Below are 25,397 nucleotides of genomic sequence, written 5' to 3'. Positions count from 1 at the left end.
GTGACCTCCATCAGTACTGAACTCCGAATAATTTACTTGATCTCGTACAATCCAAAAACAATAAGATAATTTGTTTAGTTGGATTAGTTGTTTGAGATTCTAGTTGCCTTTTCTTGCCGTTGTGTCCTTAATCAAGGCACTTAACCCCTAAACTCCCCCAGAGGCATTGACTCAATGGCTGAACCTGTACTCCAAGGTGTCTAGCTTTAACAAATGTTACATTGAGTACAACCTAATGTGCACTTAATGTACACATACACGTAATGTACACATACATTCCTAGAGGATGATATGTGGGTTGTTTTTTGTAAGCTACTCAGGAAAAATGGGACATTCCCAGAACATTAGCCAACATTCCCATTAAGTTATAGTTAGGGATTCAGCCAACATTAAGATGATAACATCCCACAAACATTCAAAGAATGTTTTTCATCACCAAATATTTTTTTCTAAGAAAAGTTGAAATGAAATATCCTTGGAATGTTCTCTTAACATTCACTAAAATGTTGTTCAAAACATATGTAAAAACTACCACAGAACATTCCCCTAAGGATCTCTTTCAATGTTCCAGTAATGTGGGAGCAATAGAAGTGGTTCTCATGAAACATTACAGTGTTACTGTGACTCCATGACATGATGATTTTAATAACGTTCCCTGAACGTACTTCAGCAATCAGTTCTTCCAGTTGAAGCTGGGTCAGTTTTCTCTGAACGTCTTTTCCTTGTTCTGTGAGTCTCTGTTCATCCTTTCTGTATTTTTCCACTGCATGGAGCATAGGGTCACAGAATTCCTTGTGTGATGTTGAAGTCAGTCCCACCACATCCTCCGACCTGCTTCTTACTGGTTGGGGCAAGGCTTCTATCACCGAGTTTCGGAACAGTATCGTCATCAGTGGGTCTCCCTCTGGATCCCGTTCTGTTTCCTGCCTCCATCGTTTCAGCTGACCATGTAGATACGCAGCCGGATTCTCTGACTCCCCCAGTGGTTTTCCTTTTAGCGACTTTGGGACAATCCTTGTGGGGTACTCTGCTCTTAGGGCCTGCCAGAATCCAGGACGGTATGTATCAAAGTCCATTCCATCCCCCAGTGAATCCCATACTGCCGCTGTTAGGCCACTGGCACACAGTACATTCTTCATTTCTACCGGTCCCACTACTCTCTCCAACAGTGACTTTAGATCCCCCACAGCCAGTAGTTTCCCCATGGTTGTGCTTCAAAGGTTCTAATCCATTTTCCAGCTCCGTCGTCCAGGTCCTGTGATCCCCATGGGACATAGTGCCCTTGTGTCCCTTTTACCCTAATTGGACGTTGTGCGCCATATCTTCCAGGTTCTTTTTATTTCACCTTTATTTAACCAGGTAGGCCAGTTGAGAACAAGTTCTCATTTACAACTGCTACCTGGCCAAGATAAAGCAAAGCAGTGCGACAAAACCAGCAACACATAAACAAACGTACAGTCAATAACCCAATAGAAAAGAAAAATAGAAAAATCTATGTACAGTGTGTGCAAATGTAGAAGAGTAGGGAGGCAAGGCAGTTGTTAAGGCAATAAATAGGCCATAGAGGTGAAATACTTACCATTAGCATTAATACTGGAGTGTAATGTGCAGATGATGATGTGCAAGTAGAGATACTGGGGTGCAAAAGACCAAGTGGGTAAGTAATAATATGGCTTGAGGTAGTTGGGTGTGCTATTTACAGATTGGCTGTGTACAGGTACAGTATAAGCTGCTCTGACAGCTGATGCTTAAAGTTAGAGAGGGAGATATAGGACTCCAGCTCCAGATATTTTAGAAATTCGTTCCAGTCATTGTCAGCATAGAACTGTAAGGAAAGGCGGCCAAAGGAAGTTTTGGCTTTGGGGATGACCAGTGCAATATAACTGCTGGAGCGCGTGCTACAGGTGGGAGTTGCTATGGTGACCAGTGAGCTGAGATAAGGCAGGGCTTTACCTAGCCAAGACTTATAGATGACCTGGAACCAGTGGGTTTGGTGACGGCTATGTAGTGAGAGCTATCCAATGAGAGCATACAGGTCGCAGTGGTGGGTGGTATATGGGGCTTTGATGACAAAACAGATGGCACTGTGATAGACTACATGCTGAGTAGAGTGTTGGGGGCTATTTTCTAAATGACATCGCCGAAGTCAAGGATCGGTAGGATAGTCAGTTTTACGAGGGTATGTTTGGCAGCATGAGTGAAGGAGGCTTTGTTGTGAAATAGGAAGCCACTTCTAGATTACATTTAGGATTGGAGATGCTTAATGTGAGTCTGGAAGGAGAGTTTACAATCTAACCAGACACCTAGGTATTTGTAGTTGTCCACATATTCTAGGTCAGAACCGTCCAGAGTAGTGATGCTAGTCGGGCAGGAGGGTGCGGGCAGCGATCGGGTTGAAGAGCATGCACTACGTTTTACTAGCATTTTAAAGCAGTTGGAGGCCACGGAAGGAGTGTTGTATGGTGTTGAAGCTCGTCTGGAGGTTTGTTAACACAGTGTCCAAAGAAGGGCCAGATGTATACAGAATGGTGTCATCTGAGTAGAGGTGGATCAGAGAATCACAAGCAGCAAGAGCGACGTCATTGATATATACCGAGAAAAGAGTCGGCCTGAGAATTGAACCCTGTGGCACCCCCATAGAGACTGCCAGAGGTCCGTACAACAGGCCCTCCGATTTGACACAATGAACTCTATCTGAGAAGTAGTTGGTGAACCAGGTGAGGTAGTAATTTGAGAAGCCAAGGCTGAGTATGCCGATAAGAATGTGGTGATTGACAGAGTCGAAAACCTTGGCCAAGTCAATAAAGACGGCTGCACAGTACTGTCTTTTATCAATGGCGGTTATGATAACGTTTAGGACCTTGAGCGTGGCTGAGGTGCACCCTTGACCAGCTCAGAAACCAGATTGCATAGTGGAGAAGGTACGGTGGGATTCAAAATGGTCGGTGATCTGTTTGTCAACTTGGCTTTCAAAGATTTTAGAAAGGCCGGGCAGGATGGATATTGCTCTGTAAAAGTTTGGGTCTAGAGTGTCTCCATTTTGAAGAGGGGGATGACCGCTACAGCTTTCCAATCTTTGGGGATCTCAGACCAAAGAGAGGTTGAGCAGGCTAGTAATAGGGGTTGCAACAATGTTGGCAGATCATTTTAGAAAGAGAGGGTCCAGATTATCTATCCCAGCTGATTTGTAGGGATGCAGATTTTGCAGCTCTTTCAGAACATCAGCTGTCTGGATTTGGGTGAAATAGAAGCGGGGGTGTGGGGGCTTTGGCAAGTTGCTGCAGGGGGTGCTGAGATGTTGGCCGGGGTAGGGGTAGCCAGGTGGAAAGCATGGCCAGCTGTAGAAAAATGCTTTTTGAAATTATCGATTATCGTAGATTAATCGGTGGTGACAGTGTTCCCTATCCTCAGTGGGCAGCTTGGAGGAGGTGCTCTTATTCTCCATTAACTTTACAGTGACCCAACACGTTTTGAAATTAGTGCTGCAGGATGCAAATTTCTGTTTTAAAAAGCTAGCCTTAGCTTTCCTAATTGACAGATTATATTGGTTCCTGACTTCCCTGAAAGTTGCATATGTGGCTATTCGATGCTAATGCAGAATGCCACAGGATGTTTTTGTGCTGGCAGTCAAGTCTGGGGTGAACCAAGGGTTATATACTGTATCTGTTCTTAGCTTTACATTTTTTGAATTGGGCATGCTTATTTAAGATGGAGAGGAAAGCACTTTTGAAGAGCAACCAGGCATCCTCTACTGATGGGATGAGGCCAATATCCTTCCAGGATACCCGGGCCAGGTTGATTAGAAAGGCCTGCTTGCTGAAGTGTTTTAGGGAGCGTTTGATAGTGATGAGGGGTGGTTGTTTAACTGCACTTTCCATTTTACAGTAGCTATTACACTGACATAATACCATGCTATTGTTTGAGGAGAGTGCACAATTTTGAACATGAAAAGTTACTAATTAACAAATTAGGCACATTTGGGCAGTCTTGATACAACATTTTAAACAGAAATGAAATGGTTCATTGGATCAGTTTAAAGCTTTGCACATACACCTATACCATCTAGTGGCTAAAATCTAAATTGTACCTAGGCTGGAATAATACATTATGGCCTTTCCCTTGCATTTCAAAGATGATGGTACTAGGTTACATAAACAATTTACATGTGTTTGCTTGTCGAAATGTTATGATTTACATACATGATCAAGGCTCAAGCAAAACAAGCACACACACATTTTCTTGATTTACTCCAGACAGGGACTGCTGAACTGACGTAGAAGCAACAGGTTGCAGTAAATTCAGTAATTCAGTAAAACAAATCTGAAGTTGTCTATGTAAATGCTCTGAAACTATCTGTCTGAGCCTAATCTGCTTCTGATTGACAGGTCCCATCTTGGTTGCCACGTGACAGTGCAGAAGTGGATGGATGGTATGACTGTCTAAGTGCCCCAATAGTTGAGGGACGCTGTGGGATCTAAAGGCAGCCAGTGATCCTTCATGTAACCTGCTGCCCCTCGCACCTATTGTACCAAGTCTATAATAATCAAACATCCCCAGGAACATATCACTCAGGAACATATCACTACCCTTTGCCCTATCAATCAACTAGCTTGAAGTAGGTTTGGTTGTAGAATCAGTTGTAGCAATTACATGTTAAGGGTACATAGCATTAAAAAGAAAATACTGCCAGCAGCGGGCCATTGCCTAAAGTAGAATGCCTTTAGAAGTCATTTCTGTAATTAGAAATAGTAAGTTAAGTGTTACAAATCATTGTTTGTTGCTCTGTAACAAGGCATCCAGCCTGCTACATATGATTATTGTTCAAAGTTACAGTTCTAGGATAAAACAAACATAAAAACAAACACTGATGTGGTAAAAGTGGTACAGTATATGTTATTATGTGTTTAAGACCGTTATATCAATGCGTCTAAATGAGATCTATACATGAGGCTTCATTTTGCAAATGCAAAATAGAACTGAACTGTGCAAAAACAAAACAAACATTTCAACTCACTAAATGCAATGTGATTTACGTTGGTCATTTCTCTTTAGCGATAAAAGTGAGAAGTAGGTGATTACTTATTAACCAGATATTAACTATACAGCAGGAATATGTGTTGCACACCATACAATCACTTTACATTATTTGGAACTCAGTTTGGATAATATTCCATCTCAGGTATTTATATTGTTACAATTATTCTGTATATTTTTTTTGTTTGCAAAACAGAATCCAGGCCATGAAAACTTAAATAAATGTGTGTGTTTGCCCATATACAAGTTGTGCATCTTATACCTCATGTGCCTCAAATTGGGTTGTTTTTACTTTTTCACCTACAGATTATCACAGCCCCATTAGGAAACACATACATCACAGTGATGTCAAGATTTCTGGTCCTTATTCATAATGCTTCTGTATAGAAAATGATTAAGGTTATGAATCCCCACTCAGTTGGAGGAAGTGCTCTGTCTGAGTGGTTTGAGTGCCTGCATTCAATCTGCACCATCCAACTGGGCAAAAACTGGTTGAATCAATGTTGTTTCCACATACTTTCAACCAAAAAACGAAATGTGATAATGTTGAATCCATGTGTAAAAACCGATTGGATTTGCAAAATGTATCAATATAAGATCATTTCGTAATTTTTTCACCCTATTTTCTTTACCTAAATCCAATGACATGGTGAAATGTTTTCTTGATTTCACGTTGAATTCACCTTAGATAACAACTCAACTTAAAGTTAATCAAAATTAGACTTTGAACTGATGTCTCTGCTGTTAATGATTAGTTATTGGAGAAACGAGACCAAGATGAGACTCTGGACAAGGCGGATACGATATATTAAAGGCCGTTTATTCAAGCGTAATAATATCTGGCAAAACGTGCTGCACGGCTCCTATTCGTCCAACTCTTAGGGAGCTTTCGGAAGAAAAAGAGGCCTACAACATATTTGTGCAGTTCATTTATACATTGAAATGACGTAGGTAGATTCTGGTAGTCCTGGCTCCTGGTAGGTTGTTTGTAGGTGATAGACAGTCCTCTCCAGCCTGGTGTCAGTATCCCATTGGTTCTTGACAGAGTTCTTTGTCTTTGGAGCCCATCCCAAAGGGTTTTGAGCGTGTGTATATTTATGAGTTTTTAGTGTGTTTATCTTATTCCGCCACCCTGGTGGGGGTTTCCCGTGCAGTTAGTATATTGAGAAACAGAGAGATGGGGAAGGTATAACACAGAGTACAAGCCAAAATTGCATGGTTAAGCCCAGGCAGACAACAGTCAGTGAATGCGTCATTACATGTTTTAATATGTTATTACACTGCCCAGTGGGATCCTTCATTGACTTAATTTATAATTTAGCAAAAAATACACACAAAGAGGAGGGTGAAATAACCCAGGATGATCTACATTCTGACAGCCCATTACAAAACACCAAATGATGAGCATTAACAATCAGACAACTCCTCACCATGTGATCGCTTTGTGGCATTTTCTGTTGGTTCCAACATTTTATTTTGCCACTGGAGGAGCTCTTTTTCATTCAGTTTTGCATCTAAGTGGCCATTCTTGCTGTCACTTGAGTTGAAGTATTCTCTCACAGTATTTCTGACAGTTGCTTGCAGTTTTATTCTAATAGTGTGGCTGATTGCACATGCGGTTTTGTGGCTGATTGTGCTTGCAGTCTTGTGGCTGATTGTGCTTGCAGTCTTTTGGCTGATTGTGCTTGTAGTCTTGTGGCTGATTGTGCTTGCAGTCTTGTGGCTGATTGTGCTTGCATCCTTGTGGCTGATTGTGCTTGCAGTCTTTTGGCTGATTGTGCTTGCAGTCTTGTGGCTGATTGTGCTTGCAGTCTTTTGGCAGATTGTGCTTGCAGTCTTTTGGCAGATTGTGCTTGCAGTCTTGTGGCTGATTGTGCTTGCAGTTTTGGCATGAGTTTTAGATGATGTGTGGGAGAGAGGAGTGCACCAACTACCCAACTGTTCAGGGACCACTTCACCAAGGTGAATATCTGTTTTGGCCTTTGATCCTTTCTTGTTATTTGCAAATTGTCTGGTTGACACAGACTGCAGGACCAGTGGAGTGTTTTGACCATAGGACACTGTCTGGGGTATGTGGAGCTGCACACTTTGGGCCAGCAGTTCCACATTTTCCTGATGTTCTCTCCTTGTGTCAGATACCAGAGAGACTCCACACTCTTCCACAGATTGATCAGACTGTTTTTTTCACCAGCATTCTGTTAGAGGAGGTGTAAAATGTAATTTTTGTCCCCTTTACCTCTTCCTTCTTGACAGCAAGGTTTTTTTATTTCTCAGCTGTATGTGTGCAATGGATGTTTCTTTGGTCTGCCCTTTTCACTCTGACATCTTGAACACTTTACCCTTCTGGCTCTGGTGCACCTGCTCCCCTCTCCAATCAGAGAGAATCCTTTCACTGTCTGGTTGAGAGACAGGGCTTTGAATATACTCACCTTTTAAATTACAGAGGCTTTGGGTGAGCATCTGGTGGTCTTCTCTATTCTGAATGCTAATAGAATGCCAATGCTTCTAGTCTCCCTTTCTCTTATCAGACCAATTATACCCGTCCAAAACCTTGGGTGCCTGAGCAACTTCCACTGGGAATGTCATGCTCCAATCTTTTAGGAATTTCTATGTGGTGTCTGGAGTGAGAGGGCGTAACTGTGCCGACATGCCGAACAGGAAGGGGAGGGAGTTAGGCTCGTTGGGAGAGGACACAGAGTCGGTGCAGAAGGAGAAGGCGCTGTCTATGGTGCAAGGTGCCAGAACCTCGAGGCTACATGAGGGGACCTCCAGAAGGCATACCTAGACTTGCTGCCACCTACCCTGGGGCTGCTGTCCCACTTTAGTAGCTCCTTAGTGTGGGATTTGTGTGTGTGTTGGGAGTGGTCTGCACGGCCACACATCACTGATGCATCGCAACTGGACTGGCGGGCGACAAGAGTGTAGAGCTGGCTGTGGGACCCCAACCGGGGGGAGCTTAGACACACAATGGGCTCTGAGGAGCAGCGGGCTGAGCAAAAACTTTGTGTCCCCATCAGGGAGCAGATATACCTACTGGACAAGGAAGACATTAAGTCTAGATTCCCACAGCTATAAGCACTGTCCTCAGTCACATGTTGCTTTTTCAAGGAGTCAACCTCATTCAGAAGCCCCAAAATCTCTTTCAAGACCAGTTTCTCCAATGGCAGGAAAAAGGTTCCCTGTTAGGAGAGTGAAGTCCTTCTTGCTTCTCTCAGTCCCAATAATCAGACGAGTCGATCTGCTGGTAAGACTCCACAGAAAGAAAAAACACAAAAAGATCCAAATGAGAGCACATGGTTACCATGAAAATGCTAAAATAGTGAAGAAACACTTATCTAATATAGATCTCACCCATGACATCCTCAGCAGTTCCTTGTTCCTTCTTTGGCTCAGTAAAAATGCACTCAACATCTTCACCAAAAATGGCTGGGGTGTTTTCAATTAGATGTTGAATGAGAGCTGCAACCTGCATGGGAGACATGAAAAACGAATTGAGGCAGAAACCCTTAACAAATAGGAAGCACAGGAGATGAACGTACACTATCTGCTCATGGATGATAATTATATTTTTCGCTAGCTAAAACACCAGAGTCATTACTGGGGTCCAATGAAAAATACTTTCAATTTAACATATTATTCCAACTTACACAGAAACAACTTTGATGTGTTGATGTGTTTAGAACTCTTGAGGACTGTTTTTAAAAAAAATCTTGGTGATGTTTCACAGCAACACAAATGTCAAATACTAGATTAATGTGCTGACGTTTAATTGGCATAATAATTGTGTAGGCCAAATTGTGTTGTAGACAACAATGTACCACGTAGACTGTTTTTGGTCCTCTGCAAATTAAACTTAATACATTTCTTAGCCTTGACATCATGTTGCTCTTTAAAATGATCATTTTAGCAGTAAGCTGCAGAATAGATAGAAAATGAAGCCTATTCCAAAAGCAGTACCAAATACGAACTGACAAATTCAGCGTAAACAGTGGGGTCCGAAATTACCGACACCCTTGATAAATCTGATGAGCAAAAATGACTGTATAAAACAATACTGAGCAATTGTATGCTAAAAAAAAGGGAAATTATATTAATACTAATACAATTGCTAAAAGAAAGATTTTGTTTAACAGGTAATAATTGTTTTTCTCAAAAAGGTAGGAGTCAAAATGATTGACATATGTAAATATCCTTATAAATAAAGTAGTCAAAAGTGTAGTATTTGGTCCCATATTCCTAGCACACATTGAGTACATCAAGCTTGTGACTCTACAAACTTGTTGGATGGATTTGCAGTTTGTTTTGGTTGTGTTTAAGATTATTTTGTGCCCAATAGAAATGAACACTAAATAATGCATTGTGTAATTTTGGAGTCACTGTCATTGTAAATAAGAACATAATACATTTCTAAACACTTCTACATTAATTTGGATGCTACCATGACTACAGATAATCCTGAATTAATCCTGAATAATGAAGAGTGAGGAAATTGCAGAGCGTTAAAGATCATACCACCAAGACATGCTTACCTCCCCTGTTATTGGTAATAGGATGCATTCTTGCATTTGTGTGTTTCATTGAAGCCTTAATAAAATATTATATCTTTGACTATATTTATCAAATAGAATAATAGTTAACATGCTCACTCTCATATTATTTTTCAGAGGTAGTTGGGTGCTGGATCCTTATAGTCCATAGTGAAAGACATGGTCAGCACACAATAGTACTCTATGGATATTTTATTATACCATAATCATCTTAATTCATTTATTTCTCTGTGTACAAAATACAGAGAAAAAAATAATTAATTAATTATTGAAGATGATTTATGGTACTTATAAAATATCTAGTGATGCACCGATACATCATTTTGGCCGATACCGATATCCAATATTTTCCTTGCCCAAAAAAACAATATTGATACCGATAACTGATATTTAAAATTTTAGCGGCCTTTTAAGCATTCTAGTACAGTTAAATAGTTAACACACACACATGGACGCAGCGCTCTAAGGCACTGCATCTCAGTGCAGGAGGCTTCACTACAGTCCCTGGTTTGAATCCAGGCTGTATCACATCCAGCCATGATTGGGAGTCCCATAGGGCGGCGCACAATTGGCCCAGCGTCGTCTGGGTTTGGCAGTGGTAGGCCGTCATTGTAAATAAGAATTTGTTCTTAACTGACTTGCCTAGTTAAATAAAGGTTACACACACACACACACACACACACACACACACACACACACACACACACACACACACACACACACACACACACACACACACACACACACACACACACACACAGACCAAAAAGTTATTTTGTTGGCATTTACGTATGTCCCCATTACCAGTAAATCATAATCAAAACCTATTTATTTCACTTAATTGCTGTGCTGTTTTGTTGTTAATTTGTTCAGTCGTTTCATTCTCAACCAGGATTTCATCATACATGTCAAGCAGTGAAGTTTCAGCTTTGTTTGTCCGTGGCCTCTCTTGCTCGGTGCGCACTGTCACTTTTCGTTTCCATCTTGTCCAGCTGTGGTAGAATGGCCAGATGGAAGCCACTCCTCAGTAAAAGGCACATGACAGCCCACTTGGAGTTTGCCAAAAGGCACCTAAAGACTCTCAAACCATGAGATTCTCTGGTCTGATGAAACCAAGATTGAACTCTTTGGCCTGAATGCTAAGCGTCACGTCTGGAGGAAACCTGGCACCCTCCCTATGGCATGGTGGTGGCAGAATCATGCTGTGAGGATGTTTTTCAGTGGCAGGGACTGGAAGACTAGTTAGGATCGAGGCAAAGATGAACGGAGCAAAGATAGAGAGATCCTTGATGAAAACATGCTCCAGAGCGCTCAGCACCTCAGACCGGGGTGAAGGTTCACCTTCCACCAGGACACCGACCCTAAGCACACAGCCAAGAGAACACAGGAGTGGCTTTGGGACATGTCTCTGAATGTCCTTGAGTGGTCCAGCCAGAGCCGGGGCTTGAACACAATCTAACATTTCTGGAGAGACCAGAAAATAGCTGTGAGCAACACTCCCCATCCAACCTGACAGAGCTTGAGAGGATCTGCAGAGAAGAATGGGAGAAACTCCACAAATACAGCTGTGCCAAGCTTATAGCGTCATACCCAATGAGGCTCGATGCTGTAATCGCTGCCAAAGGTGCTTCAATAAAGTACTGAGTAAAGGGTCTAAATACTTATGTAAATTTAATATTTAGTCATTATGGGGTATTGTGTGTAGATTGATGGAGGAGAAAAAAGGTTTGATGAGAGAGAAAAGAAGTTTGAGAACCACTCATTTAGACAACAGTTCTTAAAAAACTCTTAAGGATCTGCCCCCTTTTTTATTTTTTATTTTTAAATCGCCTAAAATGGCATACCCAAATCTAACTGCCTCTAGCTCAGGCCCTGAAGCAAGGATATGTATATTCTTGGTACCATTTGAAAGGAAACACTTCGACGTTTGTGGAAATGTGAAAGGAATGTAGGAGAATATAAAACAATAGATAGTGTAGAAGATAATACAAAGAAAAAAAACATTATTTTGTATTTTCTTGTACCATCATCTTTGAAATGCAAGAGAAAGGCCATAATGTATATTTCCAGCCCAGGTGCAATTTAGATTTTGGCCACCAGATAGCAGCAGTGTATGTGCAAAGTTTTAGACTGATCCAATGAACCACTGCATTTCTGTTCAAAATGTGCCTAATGTATGCCTCCCGGGTGGCGCAGTGGTCTACCAGAGACTCTGGGTTCGAGCCCAGGCTCTGTCGCACAATTGGCCTAGCGTCGTCTGGCCAGTAGGGATATCCTTGTTTCATCGCGCACTAGCGACTCCTGTGGCGGGCCGGGCGCAGTGCACGCTAACCAGGTCGCCAGGTGCATGGTGTTTCCTCCTTGGTGCGGCTGGCTTCCGGGTTGGATGCGCGCTGTGTTAAGAAGCAGTGCGGCTTGGTTGGGTTGTGTTTCGGAGTACGCATGGCTTTCGACCTTCGTCTCTCCCGAGCTCGTATGGGAGTTGTAGCGATGAGACAAGATAGTAACTACTAACAATTGGATACCACGAAATTGGGGAGAAAAAGGGGGGTAAAAAAAATATAAAAAATTAAGTGCCTAATTTGTTTATTAAAATAACTTTTCATGTTCAAAATTGTGCACTCACCTCAAACAATAGCATGGTATTATTTAATTGTAATATCTACTATAAAATGGACAGTGCAGTTAGATTAACAAGAATTTAAGCTTTCTGCCAATATCAGATATGTCTATGTCCTGGGAAATGTTCTTGATACTTTCAACCTCATGCTAGCCGCATTAGCCTACAACTGTCCCATGGAAGGGACACCGATCCCAGATAAGTATTAATTGAGACACATGGCCTTACCACATTTTTCTCTTCCCCCCATGGGAAAATGTGTAGAATTGTAGGAAGACACTGTTGCTGGCCGTATTCAAAGTTTTTTTTTTAGATGTAAGTGGTATATTATTAAACCTCAAAGTACAAAATTCTAAACTGATAACCCTTGTAATGCTCCCTATTTTATGTTCAGAACCTTCACACATCTTTCACCCCTGCAAAATAAACGTTTTCTGTGAAATACCATGAGAATATTACATTTAAGCCATTCAGTAGACACTCTATTTCGCAGCGACTTACAATTACTGCATTCATCTTAAGATAGATAGGTGAGAAAACAACATATCACAATCATCTCATGTACATTTTCTCTCAACAAAGTATTTACCAGCCAAATCAGTGCGTGTGGCTAAAAGAGGTGCCGGGGGCGCCATGAGAGGTATATTTTGTTTAGTCACCAATAAGTCATGTAATGATAGGCTCACCATTTAGTCACTTTAACTATCATTTAATCCAATTGCAAAAAATACAATAACTGTTATTTTGTCCTGAATAGAAATAATAGTAGATGGTAAATATAATTTCCATACAGTATTTGACTATAATACATTTTATTTAAAAACATTCAGCAGTATTGTTAACAAATGACCAGAAAATCTCATCAAAAGTCAAGTGAATACTTAGATGATCTGTTTGGATTTTTGTGCTTTGACTTGTGAAAATGTACCACATAATTATGAAAATTGCAACAAAATTATTGAAAAAAACGGTGTATACAGTACCAGTCAAAAGCCTTGATGACAGCTTTGCATACTCTTGGCATTCTCTCAACCAGCTTCATGAGGTGGAATGGATTTCAGTTAACAGATGTGCCTTGTTAAAAGTTTAAAAAGTATTTCCTTCTTAATGCGTTTGAGCCAAGTAGCTGTGTTGTGACAAGGTAGGGGGGTTTACAGAAGATAGCCCTATTTGGTAAAAGACAGAGTCCATATTATGGCAAGAATAGCTCAAATAAGCAAAGAGAAATGACAGTCCATCATTACTTTAAAACACGAAGGTCAGTCAATCCGGAAAATTTCAAGAACTTTTGCAAAAACCATCAAGCGCTCTCATGAGGACCGCCACAGGAAAGGAAGACCCAGAGTTACCTCTGATGCAGAGGATAAGTTCATTAGAGTTGCCAGGCTCAGAAATTGCAGCCCAAATAAATACTTCACAGAGTTCAAGTAACAGACACATCTCGACATCAACTGTTCAGAGGAGACTGCGTGAATCAGGCCTTCATGGTCGAATTGCTGCAAAGAAACCACTACTAAGGGACACCAATAAGAATAAGAGACTTGGTTGGGCCAAGAAACACGGGCAATGGACATTAGACCAGTAGAAATCTGTCCTTTGGTCTGACGAGTCCAAATGTATTTTTGGTTCCAACCACCGGGTCTTTGTGAGACGCAGAGTAGGTGAATGGATGATCTCCTCATGTGTGGTTCCCACCGTGAAGCATGGAGTAGGAGGTGTGATGGTGTGGGTGGGGTGCTTTGCTGGTTACACTGTCAGTGATTTATTCAAGGAACACTTAACCAGCATGGCTACCACAGCATTATACAGCGATACATCATCCCATCTGGTATACGCTCATTTGTCTTTCAAAAGGACAATGACCCAACACACCTCTAGGCTGTGTAAGGGCTATTTGACCAAGAAGGAGAGTGAAGGAGTGCTGCTTCCGATGACCTGGCCTCCACAATCACCTGACTTCAACCCAAATGAGTTGGACCGCTGAGTGAAGGAAAAGCAGCCAACAAGTGTTCAGCATGTACGAGATCTTCTTCAAGACTGTTGGAAAAGCATTACAGGTAAAGCTTGTTGAGAGAATGCCAAGAGTGTGCAAAGCAGTCTTCAAAGCAAAGGGTGACTACTTTGAAGAGTATTTGTTTCACACCTTTTTGGTTACTACATGATTCCATATGTGTTATTTCATAGTTTTGATGTCTTCACTATTATTCTACAAGTAGAAAATAGATAAAATAAAGAAAAACCCTTGAATGAGTAGGTGTGTCCAAACCTTTGACTGGTACTGTACATTAACTAGGTACTACCTAGTTTTGGTTCAGTAGTTATCAGTTTAATTAAGTGATATTGAATTATATTTTTAACAAGTTACAAGAAAATCAAATGTAAATTGAGTTTTGCATTTTGTAAAGTAGAGACTTAGATTGAAACTGTGTCCAAATTGAAAGAGTAATTTGGTGCAGTGAACAAGTAACTTTAATTTTGTTTGTTGTAATCAGTCAATTGAAAATGTGCTTGGGGGTTTGAAACATGAGCCATTTTGATGATCTGTTAAGATTTTTGAGCTTAGAGTTGTGAAAATATACCATATACTTGTGAACATTGCACCGAAGTGATTCAAAAAAAATGTAGTGGTATAACACAACAAATCAACTGGAATGGCACTCCCGTTGCATAAAAAGAGCAGTGAGCAAACCACACCCCAAAAAATTAAAATGAGTCTCCGTTCCTACATGTTAATTATAATTTAAAGAAGAAAGAGTCATTATGGTTGCACATAGAACCATCACCTTAGCAAAGAACCATTGATGAACCTTGTTTTCAGGGTATGCAGATACAGACAGGGACAATACAGCTACCTGTCTCAGCCTCCAGTATTTATGCTGCAGTAGTTTGTGTCGGGGGGCTAGGGTCAGTTTGTTATATCTGGAGTACTTCTCCTGTCCTATTCGGCGTCCTGTGTGAATTTAAGTGTGCTCTCTCTAATTCTCTCTTTCTCTCTTTCTTTCTCTCTCTCGGAGGACCTGAGCCCTAGGACCATGCCTCAGGACTACCTGACATGATGACTCCTTGCTGTCCCCAGTCCACCTGGCCGTGCTGCTGCTCCAGTTTCAACTGTTCTGCCTTATTATTATTGGACCATGCTGGTCATTTATGAACATTTGAACATCTTGGCCATGTTCTGTTATAATCTCCACCCGGCACAGCCAGAAGAGGACTGGCCAAAGGTTTCTTCCTAGGTTTTGGCCTTTCTAGGGAGTCTTTCCTAGCCACCGTGCTTCTACACCTGCATTGCTTGCTGTTTGGGGTTTTAGGCTGGGTTTCTGTACAGCACTTTGAGATATCAGCTGATGTACGAAGGGCTATATAAATCTATTTGATTTGATTTGATTTGATTTGAGCTACAAAGGCAAACATGAGAAGACATGGATGTGAATACTGATGGCTGGTGGAAAAAGTAAAATACTTGAGTCTTGTTTCTTAGAAAACTTTTGCATTACAAGGCAGCTGCTAAAAACACCCTTAAAAGGCACAATGCAGGCATCCCGGGTGGTGCAGCGCCAGCTGTGCCATCAGAGTCCCTGGGTTCGCGCCCAGGCTCTGTCGTAACCGGCCGTGACCGGGAGGTCCGTGGGGCGACGCACAATTGGCCTAGCGTCGTCTGGGTTAGGGAGGGGATGGTCGCTAGGGATGTCCAAGCTAACCAAGGTTGCCAGGTGCACGGTGTAGCCTGCATTGGTGCGGCTGGCTTCCGCGTTGGATGCACGCTGTGTTAAGAAGCAGTTGGGTTGTGTATCGGAGGACGCATGACATTCAACATTCGTCTCTCCCGAGCCCGTACGCGATGAGACAAAAAAATAAATAATAATAATATATATATTTTATATTTTAATAATATATTTTAATAATATATATATTTTATAATATATATATATATATTTTTTTATAAAGGCACAATGCCTTTATAATGTTTTTTCAGATATACCGTTCATACAAAATGACCTGGCAGAATAATTTATTTGGCATTTGAGAAAACATTACTAATTTTAAAGAGCAGCAAAAAGCTTAGTTATAAAATTATTTGTATAATTTTTTCCCACAATGTTAAGACAGAGAGACTGCGTGCTATACCTCCAACAAGCAATGGCACATTTAAAACACTGTAATTATCCAAATTACAGGAAGCAGATTCCGATAACGTCTATAGAACTAGATGTGCTAGCGTGACAGGAAGTTATTTACTATCTCCAAGTCAACCACTTCCGTAAAGAGGGTGAGATAATTGATGTGTAAAAAGTAGAAAACGTTCAACAAAATGCACTAAAGAAAATGGTATTTTCTATTCCTGTTGTGTATATCAATGGAACTTGTTAAAAATCAATATATGCTAGCCTATCTCTCTCTCTCTCTCTTTCTCTCTCTCTCTCTCTCTCTCTCTCGCTCTCTCATTGAAAGTTAATAAAGGATTCACCTGCTCGGCCAAGTCCTCCCACATCAGCCTTTAGCCTGAGGATGAAGTTTGGGCCGGAAGCATCTTTGAGAAGGTGATCAAGGTAGAGGCTCCCATCTACAGTCAGGATGTTGTTGGTGACTGCTGAGACTTGGCAGTCTGTTTCCCTCAAGGAGTTTAGGATAATACTGAAGGGATGCTCATGACCTGACAGACATGACACATGTAGATCTGATCAAATCAGGTTTTTGTGTAGAATGGGAGAATGCGTTCAGTCACTGCTTCTACCATTTCTGTTTAATCATGAATGAGGATGTGGCCTATATGGTCAAGTAGTTAGTGCTGTTGCTCCTGGTACATGTATGTACCACTGTCACAGTAGGTTTGAATCCGGCCTGGTAATCTGTCATCAGCTTACTATCTATTCAAATAAACCAACAAAATGAAAGGAATGGGAAGGAGTCAAAAGGCAAAAGTCAAGAATTTAAAGGAGCAATTAAATGATGCCCCTTATATTTACATGGGCGTAAAGCAAATATTAGATAAACATGGTTGGAGTCTTACCAATCCTTTGCAATTTTCTTTTGAACTGAGATCACCTACAATTCTCAGGGTACTAAATTATATTATTTTCTACCAGTATTGACTTGAGACAATGAGGTACTGTATGTGCCCTTTAGACAGAATAGCATGCAGTTGTATGAGGCATTCATTCCAGACACCCAAAGGCCCTCATGAATCCTTTTTATCAGATTCTTAAATATGCCTTGGCTTTCTAGAGAGGCTCCTGTAGCCATGTCGCCAGATTACAGTTTCAAGTCACAAACCCTACATGTGAACACATCAAGGATGAGTACAGACCGAAAACCTGCCCTACTGAAATATTGGTTTGCTTTGGGTAATCCCTTGCCTACACAGAAACACTATGGTGTAAAACCAGAGCCAAGCCAAGTGTGCCTCCATCCTGACTGTGTTTGGAGGTGTGTTTCAGTGCAAAGTGATAGTTCTGACACATTTCCTCACCAATAAGAGGGCATGGGGCTTCCTCTCTCCCTGAGACAACCCAGAGCCGGTAGTCAGTGGGTCTGCCCTGTGGGAATAGAAAAATACAATTATGTTTAGGAGGAAGAAAGGAAACTCAGCGATATCTACACCCCCAGGAATGGTCAGAGACAGGAAATGCCATTTGAGACCACAAAACGTTGTCAATTAATCTTGTTCCTCTTGTGATACTCTTCTGGCCTACTCTAAAGATCTATGAGTAAAGATGTAGGCTAGTGGTAACTCTTCTGGCTTACTCTAAAGATCTATGAGTAAAGATGTAGGCTAGTGGTAGCGGAGAACAACATTCATGGTTAGATTGCTGGGATATTCCACTTTCTTGGATTTGGTGATGTGCCTGTGGCAAATAGGCATATATTAGTGCTATACATGTCTGATATCTTAATGTGCCTGCATCAGGTAGATACATAATCCTACACTCTTAGAAAACAATTGTTCCAACAGGGTTCTTCGGATGTCCCATAGGATAACACTTTTTAGTTCCAGGTAGAAGGAACCCTTTTGTGTTCCATGTAGAACCTCTGTGAAAAGGGTTCTACATAGAACCCAAAAGGGTTTTTACCTAGAACCAAAAAGGGTTCTCCAACGGGTTCTCCTATGAGGACAGCCGAATAACCCTTTTAGGTTCTAGATAACACTTTTTTTTCCTAAGTGTCAACATTTAATTTCAGAAGTAATTTTTATATTTTACACTAGCCTTAGACGCTGAGGACTAACTTTGATTTAGTGATGATGAGTGTGTCACTGAAAAGTGTCTCTCTTGGGTCTACAGTCCAGTGCTGAGCTGCATGTGCTCCTCCATCACAAACTCTGCACTCTGGGACGTTAGGCTTTGGATCAGCCGTGCTCTTGGTGATGGGACTGGGACGCCATCCCTAAAGACAAAAACCACTCTGTAAAGGCGATATCATGTCTCTGGCAATGATTCAGTTAATTGTACTTTTAATTGAATTGAATCCCCTTGGGTGACTTTGCCTTGAGTCTCCCATCAAACAGGCATTTACAATACATTTATCACATTGCACAAAAAACACACAGGGGTTACATTCTTTGTAGGGGTTACATATTTGAATAATTGAACTATTTAGATGTCTGATACTCATGGGAATGCATGGCTTCTGGGCACCGGTTGTATATAAGTGCCTGTTTAATTTAAGTTTCATTTTAATTAAATAATTCAATGTCCAACAAATATGACTGTGTCTGATCTGACAACTCAAATACTTGCCTAAGGGAAATGGAGCAACAACGGAGCTCCCAGTAGCACACAAACATGTCAAATGACAATGATTAATTTAGTATCCATGTTGAAATCACTATGATTGTTGCTGCAAATACAAAAGCATGTACTACAGTAATGGTTATCTGCCTTGAAAACGTTCTTCATTTGTACATGACTGTGAGACAAGAAAGGACACAGAGAGGGAATCCAGTCGTCTACAGAATGAAGTGTGGATTGATAGCCATCTTTTGTAAACCAAGCCAACCAAAAATTAGATAGAGACTAAATTCTCTTCAGTTTTTATAGGAGCTAATCCGAGATTGCAATAGCCCCACGTGCTGTGTTTCAAAGGGGCTGTTTGTGTTACCCCTCACTGTTTATCTGCCATTACCATGATAGAGAAGCTCTGAGGCCAAATAAAGGCAGGAATTCTTTGCAGATGGCAGCGCTACAGACCTTGGGACTGTGGAGTGCCGTGTGCATTATGCATCACTGAGACAGTGAGCTAGAGCAGGGCTTGGAGACGACAGGAGAGTTGAACATGAAAACAAAATGCTAGTCACTGCACATCTCAAGGGCCGTACAAACGTCTTTGGAGAAACTAGATTGATGAAACTGACAGTACAGTATGCATTCTTCTGCTGAATACTAACAAAACATACCTTATGAAGTATGACATGATGTCGTTCAATAACTCATCACAACATAAGTCTATCACTAGTCTGCTTCGAGTTTGCTTTCATGGCAAATGTAGCAGCAGGGTCTGTGCAAAGCTGGCAGCAGTACAAGTATTGAATTACGGAACAATAACAATGGCTGGAAATGAGACCGTTATTATGTCAGATGAGACCATGATTATGCCTGAACAATGAGTAAACACAAACAGTAACTGACATGAGACAAATGGATCTGTTAATACAAATAGCATGAGTAAAAAGGGGAAACAAGCCTGGAGACAAGTGTGTAGACAGACAGACAGACAGACAGACAGACAGACAGACAGACAGACAGACAGACAGACAGACAGACAGACACTGTAAGTGGCAGTACTCTTCATATAGCTGACCTGCTGTGGCCCTTCGGTTTGCTGAAGGCCTTTGTCATGGCCGATTTGCCAGAGTGTTTTCGCTGAAGTGTTGTCCTCATTTTCTGTGATCAAGGATGAGATAAACAAATCATTCATTCCTGGAGCCAAAAGTGGCTTGGTAAAGGGATAGTTCACCCAAATTAACAACATTAGATGATTCCCTAACTTGTAAGTATTCTATGGAACATGAGAGACGGTTTACATTTACATTTGACATTTCAGTTATTTAGCGGACGCTCTTATCCAGAGCAACTTACAGTTAGTTAGTGCATTCATCTTATGATGGCTAGGTGAGACAACCATATATCTCAGTCATAGTCAGTACATTTTCCCTCAATAAAGGAGCTATCAGCAAAGTCAGTGCTAGTAGGAAAAGTCGAGTGTCAGTTGATTTTTTGTGGCGTATGCCCACAGACCGCAGACCTACAGACTGCATTTGTTACACTGACACCAACTGCTAACTTTACCAGTTTAATTATGCTTTAATCACGCTTGTGGAAAACACTTCTTGAGAGGAGATCATGTTTTCATTGTTATTAATTATTGTTATTATTTAATTACATACAACCAACCTTCAAAGTGATTGGGTTGTGTTTCATAATGACTTGGTGTGCAGTGACCTTCATGTCATTTTGCCAAGGAGAACCTTAATTTGACTCTGCACTGTAATTTAGAAAACGTTAACGCAGCAGGAAAATAAGTTTGCAGTCAGTGGCAGAGAAGAAAAGAAATCTGAACTACAGACTATGCTCTCTCTTGGCTATAATTGAAAAATCTACAAGCCAGCAGGCACAATTTGGGCGGCAGGTAGCCTAGTGGTTAGAGCGTTGTGCCAGTAACCGAAAGGTTGCTAGATTGAATCCCCGAGCTGACAAGGTAAAAATCTGTTGTTCTGCCTCTGAACAAGGCAGTTAACCCACTGTTCCTAGGCCGTCATTGTAAATAAGAATTTGTACTTAACTGACTTGCCTAGTTAAATAAAGGTTAAATAAATATTTTATGAAATAAATGAGACATCATACTGATGTTATTTGTGGTGCAGTCAGGCAGTCACTGACAATTTTGCCCACTGGGTAGAGCCCATTTCAAATTGGTAATACTAGGAATTGATATCTGTAGGCCTACTGTGCACATGGTTAGTAGGGCTGGGACATTATAAGTTTTGCGATATTCATTAATATCGTGGCAAGGAAACAAAACAACAACAAAAAATCAAATCCAAAATATATTTTATATTTGAAATTCTTCAAATAGCCACCCTTTGCCTTGATGACAGCTTTGCACACTCTTGGCATTCTCTCAACCAGCTTCATGAGGTAGTCACCTGCAATGCATTTCAATTAAGTACCTTCTTAAAAGGGAATTTGTGGAATTTCTTTCCTTCTTAATGCGTTTGAGCCAATCAGTTGTGTTGTGACAAGGTAGGAGAAGTATATAGAAGATAGCACTATTTGGTAAAATACCAAGTCTATATTATGGCAAGAAAAGCTCATATTAGCAAAGAGAAATGGCAGTCCATCATTACTTTAAGACATGAAGGTCAGTCAATACAGAACATTTCAAGAACTTTGAAAGTTTCTTCATGTGCAGTCGCAAAAACCATCAAGAAACTGGCTCTCATGAGGACCGCCACAGGAATGGAAGACCCAGAGTTACCTCTGCTGCAGAGAATAAGTTCATTAGAGTTACCAGCTTCAGAAATTGCAGCCCAAATAAATGCTTCACAGAGTTCAAATAACAGACACATCTCAACATCAACTGTTCAGAGGAGACTGGTCGAATTGCTGCAAAGAAACCACTACTAAAGGGTACCAATAAGAATAAGAGACTTGCTTTGGCCAAGAAACCCGAACAATGGACATTAGACCTGTGGAAATCTGTCCTTTGGTCTGGAGTCCAATTTGGAGATTTTTGGTTCCAACCGCCGTGTCTTTGTGAGACGCGGGGTGAACGGATGATCTCCGCATGTGTATTTCCCACCGTAAAACATGGAGGAGGTGTTATGGTGTGGGGGTGCTTTGCTGGTGACACTGTCTGTGATTTATTTATAGGCAAACTTAACTAGCATGGCAGCCAACAAGTGCTCAGCATATATGGGAACTCCTTCAAGACTATTGAAAAAGCATTCCAGGTGAATCTGGATGAGAGAATGCCAAGAGTGTGCAAAGCTGTTATCAAGGCATTGTAGTACTGCATAAATAAATAAATAAATAACATGTTTTGTCCATAGCTGATGGAAAGCAACTTGTGGGATAGGATGTTGAGGGCTTCCTTCACTCCACAGATGCACCCATCTGTATTATTAGCCCATGGTGATAGAGCTATATAATCTGGTCAAATATCGGGTCAAATATCTTGATCCATTTGGATGGACACAAAAATATAAATATTGATTCACTTGCTATGTAATGTGTGCTGTGCAAGTGTTTTCTATGGTATTGCACATCTCTCTATATACAGTGGGGAGAACAAGTATTTGATACACTGCCGATTTGACAGGTTTTCCTACTTACAAAGCATGTTTTTATCATAGGTACACTTCAACTGTGAGAGACAGAAAATCCAGAAGATCACATTGTATGATTTTTAAGTAATTCATTTGCATTTTATTGCATGACATAAGTATTTGATCACCTACCAACCGGTAAGAATTCCGGCTCTCACAGACCTGTTAGTTTTTCTTTAAGAAGCCATCCTGTTCTCCACTCATTACCTGTATTAACTGCACCTGTTTGAACTCGTTACCTGTATAAAAGACACCTTTCCACACCCTCAATCAAACAGACTCCAACCTCTCCACAATGGCCAAGACCAGAGAGCTGAGTACAAGGCTGGGATGGGCTAGAGGACAATAGGCAAGCAGCTTGGTGAGAAGGCAACAACTGTTGGCGCAATTATTAGAAAATGGAAGAAGTTCAAGATGACGGTCAATCACCCTCGGTCTAGGGCTCCATGCAAGATCTCACCTCGTGGGGCATCAATGATCATGAGGAAGGTGAGGGATCAGCCCAGAACTACACAGCAGGACCTGGTCAATGACCTGAAGAGAGCTGGGACCACAGTCTCAAAGAAAACCATTAGTAACACACTACGCCGTCATGGATTAAAATCCTGCAGCGCACCCAAGGTCCCCCTGCTCAAGCCAGCGCATGTCCAGGCCCATCTGAAGTTTGCCAATGACCATCTGGATGATCCAGAGGAGGAATGGGAGAAGGTCATGTGGTCTGATGAGACAAAAATAGAGCTTTTTGGTCTAAACTCCACTCGCCGTGTTTGGAGGAAGAAGAAGGATGAGTACAACCCCAAGAACACCATCCCAACCTTGAAGCATGGAGGTGGAAACATCATTCTTTGGGGATGTTTTTCTGCAAAGGGGACAGGACGACTGCACCGTATTGAGGGGAGGATGGATGGGGCCATGTATCGCGAGATCTTGGCCAACAACCTCCTTCTCACAGTAAGAGCACTGAAGATGGGTCGTGGCTGGGTCTTCCAGCATGACAACGACCCGAAACACACAGCCAGGGCAACTAAGGAGTGGTTCCGTAAGAAGCATCTCAAGGTCCTGGAGTGGACACACACACACACACACACACACACACACACACACACACACACACACACACACACACACACACAGTGAATTGAAATAGCACAGTACCTACTGTAGAACATTAATGACAATGAAGTATGATTAGTACTTACCTTCACCTTCTCTTGAATACTTGACTCATTGTGGTTTACTTTGGGGTAGGGGCCAGTGCTTTGTTGAGGGGTCATCTTTTTAAGCCCGGTAAGGTCACAAACGAAGTCACCTACTGTAATGTCCTAGTGCACTTCGATGCTGACATTCACTAGAGAGGAACATTTAAAATGTTTGTAAAAGTCTTGCAGAGAGGTAGCAAGCAATCAAAGTCACACTTTTTTTGACAAAATAATTGCATTTTTGCTGATAGCCCTCTACAGTTGCACCCTTTTCCTGCTTTTTCCCAAACCCCACTGCTTTCTGGGCTGGGCCTCCCTCTTTCCTCCTCACTAACTAAATAAAAATATCCCAGCCTAGTCTCCTCACACTGTAGGTTGGGGCAGACAGTCGGTCAAGAGGACCTTCTCAGGTTACAATTCATTACCCTGCCTTCATCCAGGGGGCACTAAGGAGGAAGTTGTGGGGACTTGAGGCTGCACAGTGCTCTCAACCGCTCAGGCCTGTGGTAGGACTGAGGTTGGTGAGAATAAAAGTGCCTACAGAGCCGGTTTAAGAAATCATAGGCTCAGGTAGCTTAAAAATATCTATTATTACACAGATTGTACATTATTAGGAAGAAATATACAGTAGCCTATATATATATCATAGGCTACAGTAGGCTACTAAATAACATGTCCAGTGGCACACTGACTCACCTAATGATGAAGATGAAGCCATAGGGCTACTCATGGTGATGGCTGATGCGCCCATTGTGTCAATAGCCTATATCAAGATGAGCTACTTTGAAAAACAATGCTGCTATTAGCAAAAAAATGGGAATTGTTGAGATATTTTTTTCTTCTATTGGTTCTACAGACAGATTAGTCTTCTCTTTTCAGCAGTCGGCATTTGCTTTCCAAACTGCAGGCTCACGTTTTTCATCACGACTGTAGGCATACTGGTAACTGCCAAAATAAAGGAAACACTTGAGTCAACAAGGGATACAAAGTTAGCGTCATGGTGTGGGGTGCATTTTCTTGGCATGGTTTAGGTCCACTTGTAGAATCTATGCCAAGGTACACTGAAGCTGTTCTGGCAGTTTGTGGTGGCCCAACCCTTTTAAGACACTTTATGTTGGTGTTTCCTTTATTTAGGCAGATACAGTGCATTCGGAAAGTATTCAGACCCCTTGACTTTTTCCACATTTTGTTACGATACAGCCTTATAAAAAAAAATATTAAATACATTTGTTTCCTCATCAATATACACACAATACCCCACAATGACAAAGTGAAAACAGGTTTTTAGATTTTGTTTCGCAAATGTATTAAAAATAAAAACAGAAATACCTTATTTACATATGTATTCAAACCCTTTGCTTTGAGACTTGAAGTTGAGCTCAGGTGCATCCTGTTTCCATTGACCATCCTTGAGATGTTTCTACAACTTGATTGGAGTCCACCTGTTGTAAATACAATTGATTGGACATTAACCGTCCCACAGTTGACAGTGCATGTCAGAGCAAAAACTAAGCCATGAGGTCGAATAAATTCTCCATAGAGCTCTGAGACAGAATTTATCGAGGCACAGTTCTGGGCAAGGGAACTGAAAAATGTCTGCAGCATTGAAGGTCCCCAAGAACACAGTGGCCTCCATCATTCTTAAATGGAAGAAGTTTGGAACCACCAAGACTCTT

The 25,397-nt window shown here is 41.3% G+C and overlaps 1 pseudogene; it reads right to left on the bottom strand.

Moving 5' to 3' along the window:
* Window positions 1–6,441: 6,441 nt before the first annotated feature.
* Window positions 6,442–23,796, bottom strand: LOC139422427 (uncharacterized; annotated as a pseudogene).
* Between the last annotated feature and the right edge of the window lie 1,601 nt (window positions 23,797–25,397).

This window comes from Oncorhynchus clarkii, chromosome 12 (genome assembly GCF_045791955.1).
Source record: "Oncorhynchus clarkii lewisi isolate Uvic-CL-2024 chromosome 12, UVic_Ocla_1.0, whole genome shotgun sequence".
NCBI classification, from domain to species: domain Eukaryota; kingdom Metazoa; phylum Chordata; class Actinopteri; order Salmoniformes; family Salmonidae; genus Oncorhynchus; species Oncorhynchus clarkii.
Note: the sequence above shows the minus strand (reverse complement) of the source record. Positions and strands in the feature narration are given on the sequence as shown.